At 32.8% G+C, this 6,811-nt stretch overlaps 1 pseudogene; it reads right to left on the reverse strand.

The window, feature by feature from the left end:
- Positions 1-851: 851 nt before the first annotated feature.
- LOC131043857 (uncharacterized) lies at positions 852-6,486 on the reverse strand (annotated as a pseudogene).
- Between the last annotated feature and the right edge of the window lie 325 nt (positions 6,487-6,811).

Here is a 6,811-nt window from a genome sequence, read left to right on the forward strand (position 1 = left end):
AGAAGAATGAAAAGAATCTCCTTTGATTCCTAGCACCTTACAACATTAAGTACTTTGCATACATAAGTTTCTAAGGAGAATAAGTGTGGAATTTTGGAATTTTCAAATCCTTTGTTGCTATTATTATTGATTAAAGAATAATGAAATATATAGAGGAGAAATGCAGTTAAACCAATTACATAAACTACGTAACTATAACTACTTGCATAACCACACATAACAATATGTAATACATCAACATTTCTCCCTTATTACATTGTTCCTACAAAAGTACCAATAGATCCCTCTTAAGACTTACATCACGAAACTTGTTAATTACATAAAATAAATACATATTTTTTTCGAAGATCTTTCTTTGAAGAAACAAATCCTAAATCAAGTGGAGCTCCATCAAGCTACCTCATGACCCTCATAAAGGTGTAGCTTTAAGCTGATCTCTAGAGTTCTCAATCCCGAACTCTCAAATTACAAAAATCGAATTATTCGACAAAAATGGATATATTGAGCTCTACACACATAGAGGTCCATCAATTTACCTATTGACCCTCATAAAGGTATAATTCTTGATCATAGTCTCATGAACTCTCTGGGTAACAATCCATATTGAGCTTCAACACCAAATCCATTACTTGTCTCGAAAAATCAATCTTCACATTACATATGTTATTCGAATCCGTTAACACCAACAATTAAAGATGAAAAGAGAAAAAGAAAGAAAAAACCCAAAAACACTTCTCAAGAAAAACCTCATCTCAAAATAAGAAGCTAATTTGAAATAATGGAAATCCTCCATCCTCCGGTACCACCAGCCTCCAAAATGACTATTCACCTTTAAGTTACCATTTCTCATACTAGCCAATAAGACTAGGATGGAAAAAATACAACATAAAGAAGGATGGCATGACAAATAAAATAGTGATTAGATAGTACAGAGCTAGAATTGCTGCACTAGCTGGTATTACAGACAAGACAATCAAGAGAAATACAATGACTAGAGAGAACTTATTTGTCATTTGCACAAAGATAAGTCAATCACTTACGGAATGAGGCATGCAACATATTTGTGTTTAGATAATTGTGGACAACCTCTATAACACCATTTGGCCTTTGAGAAGAATGTTCCGCATGTGAACAGGAACTTTTTCTAGAGTATAGATGCACTTCCAAAACCTATACCTTCATTTTTAGGCAATACTCTATGCTCCCCTTCAATACCTATATCTTCTGTCACTATTCATGCTTTTTACCCGTTGGCTGGTGGATGGGCGTGAATCAATAACACAGAAAAGACAATAGAATTATTACTCAGATACGAGGATAAACTACTATGCCAAGAAAAAGAATCTATGGGTTTATCAAATATGTACATACAATTGACAGGCTGGGAAGAAGAGTAATCGGACACTTTTGATCGGTGAAGACACAGATCACAGCAGAAGACTGCCGGCAAGATAAACATTAAGAAAATAGCACACAGTTTTCAATTCCATTGTGTTTATCTGAGGGAAAATGGGGCAAGTATACAAGACTTCATAAAAAAATATAATGGAGGAAAGCCTCGTAAAATGCAGACAGTTGCGCATTGGAAACACTGATTTAGTCATCCAGGAGGGAAACAAATATCTGCTCGCCAACTGTAATCCCACAATCTTTCCCACCACCGACCGTATAGGCGTGCTATTTGAAAGAATAATACAACAGAAAGCCATCTGGAAGAAGCATATATACCCAATTAGTATCTCCAGTTGTGCTTTGGGATGATAAGAATACAATAGAAACCCATTTTCACTTTTTTTTTATAACCACTACACCGACCGCTGACAAGTGAACTCAGTTACTTTTTTCTATGGATTTTAACATACAGCGTGTAAACGATAAGTTAGTCAATTCATACTACCGTTTTGAAATCAGAATAGGTGCGTCCTATTAAGACATATATATTTGTGTGATGTGCCAATTGACAATGAATATGAATGAACTCGGTCCAACTGCACAAAATCTTCTTCGCTGTGTTTTGTTATCCAGGAGGGACGATGTGGAAGTCTGGACCCAATGACCAAATGTGGGTGTTATCAAGTTTCCTGCACAGGAAACATATCTTTTCATTGTTTTTTACGACTAGACTCTACAACTAAACTTTTAAACTTGGTTTCTCATTGAAGTTTTTTTACTCAAAAGATAAGGACAGCATAGCTGTGAAGGACATGCCAGATGATGTTGCATCCAGGTAATGCCCATTTCAATTTTTTCAAACCAAATAAAGTAGCAGTAGCACTTGATTTGATAGTTGTGAACTTTAAATTTATGAATTTGAATAATTTGATTTATTATATTTTTATTTAATTTTATATATTAATAATTGAAATTATATATTCAATAATTTAACATAAATGTTTCATATATTGTGGTCAATGTGTAAAATTTTATGGTGGGGACCATCTACATCATAAAGTGTCAATACATTGTGGTTTAAGTTCTATTTAGGTTCAATGTGTTGAGATTAAGGTGCCTCAACTCTAGAGTCCCAAAGGGTATTCAATTTAATTATTGAATGGTCTTATGTTGCTGATTTTATTAGTTTAATGATATATTAAAAGTTTCCAAAGTGCAAAGCTTAATTGTGGGCCCGAAGTCAAGTTGGGTGCAACAAACGTTGGATAAAGGGAAATTTTGACACTTTTCACTAGGAGGGAATTTTGAAGAAGAGTAGAGTTGAGAAGCTCCTCAAAGTTCCTTCCAAGTGACATGTGGCAACAAGCTTTGATCATATCCATTGCATAAATTTGGAAAGATTCTTGAGGAGACCATATCTTCCACTCGAATAGGCTTGGAGTAAGTTGAAAAGTTCTAAATTGACAAAAGCTTGATTTTCTCATGCCTTGTATGTGTGGAATATTTAATACTATTTATGCAAGAGCTATCCAAAAAGAAGTTTCCATTTATATGTTATGCAGATACATTGAACTTGGACACATTCACTACTTCTTTTTGTATTGTAAGCTCTATTAATACATAGTTTTGTAGAAAAGAAATTGTATGATGCATTTTGAGAGAAATTGTTATGCTCCCAAGATTATACTAGATTTCTATATCACATTTGAGGACACCTATAAGAGCATAGGCTATGCATTTGTATGTAATTGTTATTACTATAATACAAAAGGATCTACACTTTGATGTGGTAAACTTTTTGCTCAAAGGGTTTTCCCAAGTTAAATTTTTTTGTGTTATGTGTTTATGTGAAAATCTGAAATTTTATTGTGTGCTTTTTCTTTTATCTATAATGTTGTTCAAGGGTTTGCAAAGACATTTGCATTTACTCTCATAGGGATTTGTATTAGGAAGGTTGTTTCTGCTCCTCTGCTTTCTTTTTACAATGAGCACATCGATAATTTTTTATTACAATAAAACTTTTTTATAGACGGATGATTTCCTCATAGTGAAATTTTGAATTATATACAAGATGATACTAAATTTATGCAATTATTTAAACCAATTTCTTGAAGGATAGAAATTTCTATAATAATAATTCATTTTTGCAATAAAATTACAAGAGATGTATTTGTGATCTATATATCCACTAAATTAATTGAATCACTTGTTCAATTTCATATGATCTATTGTATAAACAAATACAACCCTTATTGCAAAACAGAAAAAGATTAAGAATAAAATCCATGTAAAAACTAAAAAGCTCATGAATGACCATTTGCATACCACTATAACCCAACAAAGGAATATTGTACTAAAGCCTACAAAGGCGTGAGCTCCTTGAAAATCAAGTTCATTCACAAATTTTCTCCATTTCTAAAATGACCAAATGAACAAAGTGTTATAACCTCCTACTATAACAACACTTAAACCTATCCTCCTTGAAATTGAAACACTTGTATAAGACTTATAGAACACAATGTTTCTCTAATTTTGTTTCGTTGAACTATAAGTGTTCTAAAGCAGCCCTCTCTTTCTTCATGTACAAATACCCAACCAAATAATTTCCTCACTAGATATGTCCAACCATGTATCAAGCTTAACGAAAATTATCAAACTTTAAAACCAAATTCAATAATTGCATACATTATTTACAAGAAATAGTGCTTGCCTACAATATACTTAATAGGTTGATACAACATGTGAAATAGTGCTTGTCAAAAAAATTAGATTCTAGTATCATGTATGTTTTAATACAACAACATGTGGAATAGGTTGTTCCCTACTTGAGAGGGAAATAATTTCCCAAGGTTATTTTATGACTTCTATGCTATCTTGAGCAACCCAATAGGCAGGTATCAACAAGTCCATTCAAGAGGATCCAACAGAAGCTAGGGAGTGAAATACAAGGTTTTGATTGCAATCATGTTCTTTACTTTAAAACAAAAGAGATAAATTAAATGAATATATGTATAATTATGATTTCATTAATCATCTAGTACATGAGCACTTGTAGACCAAAAAATTAGAATTTTAGATAAGACACAAATTTAGAATCCCAAATTGAGTAAATAAATAATCTTTGTCGAACAAATAAAGAAAAACAAGAATGAGAAAATGGATAAAAGTGAGCATGATTATCTTATCCTTCAATTTGGCTTTTTGAGTGCAAAAATCCAAATTTCAAAACCCCTTTTTTTACTAGATTTATACAAGCCAACACACAAGATCGTGCAATCATCTAAGGTGATTCAACTATGATAGAATTATGAGAAACCACCATGATCATGTGTAAGTTAATAATAACAAACATCACAACCTTGGTGAAAATTTTATATTCCATAAATAGTTAACTTGAATTTTCAATTGACCACATAAAGAACCTTAAAATCAGCACACCATTAGGATATGAAAATTCAATTGAATTCATCCAAGACTCCATAAAATTGCATAAAGTATTATAGAATAATTGAGCTTATCTTAGAATATTAAAGATCAAAATAAAAACAATTAAGCTAGAAGAATGAAAACAATGTCCTTTGATTCCCAACCCCTTACAATATCAAGTACATGTGCATATATAAGTTTCTAAGGAGAATAAGTAGAGTTTTTGAATGATCAAATTGTTTGTTGTTGTAATTATTGATTAAAGAACAATGAAATATATAGAGGAGAAATGTAGTTAGACCAACTACATAAGCTATAAAACAGTAATTGCTTGCATAATAGTATGTAATACACCAACATTCCAACCCTTATTGCATTGTTCTTACAAAAGTAGCAAAGGACCCTCCCTTAAGAATTACATCACAAAACTTGATTACATAAAATAATTACATATTTTTTAGAAGATTTTTCTTTGAATAAATCAATCCTAAATCAAGCGGAATTCCATCTAGTTGCCTCGTGACCCTTGTAAAGGTGTAGCTCTAAGTTGAATTCTAGATTTCTCAATATCTAACTCTCAAATCGTAGACACTGAATTATTCAACAATAATCTATATTGAGCTCTGCACATGGAGAGGTCCATCTAGATGTCTATTGAGCCTCATAAGGGTATAATTCTCAATCATAGTCTCATGAACTCTCTGGACGACAATCCATATTGATCTCAATGCTAAAACCCTTACATGTCTCCAAAAATCAATCTTCACAATACATGTATTCTTCAAATCCTTCAACACCAACAATGAAAGCTAAAAGGAAAGCAAGAAAGAAAAACAAAATCACTTCTCAAATAAAACATCATCTCAAAGTGAGAAGCTAACTTGAAATGATGGAAATCCTTCATCCTCCAATGCCACCAGCCTCCAAAGTGACTATTCACCTTTTGGTTACTATTTCTCATACTAAGCAATCAAGACTAGGGTAGGAAAAGTACAACATAAGGAAGCATGGCAGGGCAAATAAATAGTGATTAGATAGTACAGAGCTAGACTTGTTGCACTAGCTTGTATTACATACAAGACAATCAAAGAGAAATACAATGATGAGAGAATTTCTCTGTCATCTGCACAAAGATAAGCAATGAGTTATGGAATGAGGTATGCAACATATTTGTGTTTAGATAATTTTGGACAACCTCTATAACACCATTTGGCATTTGAAAAGAATGTTCCACATGTGAACACAGATGTCTTCTAGAGAAATCAGGTAAAATAGATGCACTTCTAGAACCTATACCACCATTTGTAATTAATACTCCATGCTCCCCTTCAATTGAGCCATGCAATCTTCTATCACCATTCATGCTTTCTACCATCAAACTAAAAAATAAATTTTCCTTGGAAACTTTAGGCTACCTTTCCAAACCAACCTAAATGATAAGAGTTGGCACCATGAACAAGAAATGAATAAGGGTAACTGAACAGGTACAGTTGCCCACTAAAGACCAAGAACACAATGTTTGCAGAGAGTTTGACCACATGACAAGATGTATGGCACATTCTATACAATATTGAAGGATTCCCAATAGATATGACATTCCAAACCTTCTTTTGTGCTTCTCCTTGAAGCAACTTCATCGTCACACCATTCAAAATGTGTTTTGTCCATAAAACCTATGGTCCCATTTATTGCATTTGATGCAAAGCTCCATATGTTTGGTTCCCTTGGATATTTCAAAGAGATTCAAATCTTATTATGGTAGCATAATGATCTTTTTCTAAGCACACAAGATGTTCAAATCAGTGTGTCAAAACAGGAACAGTCATTACCAGCTGATGCTTTCCAAGAAATCTTCAATCAACAATTAACTCAGTTGCATAACAAACTCTTTCAGGCGATATATTGAGATTGACGGATGGATTAATGAGAGCATGGTCAGTTACACCTAAAACTTTTGTTGTATCTGCAAACCCTTGGTCAATGCAGTCTCTTT

The sequence above is a fragment of the Cryptomeria japonica genome, chromosome 2 (assembly GCF_030272615.1).
Source record: "Cryptomeria japonica chromosome 2, Sugi_1.0, whole genome shotgun sequence".
Classification (NCBI taxonomy): domain Eukaryota; kingdom Viridiplantae; phylum Streptophyta; class Pinopsida; order Cupressales; family Cupressaceae; genus Cryptomeria; species Cryptomeria japonica.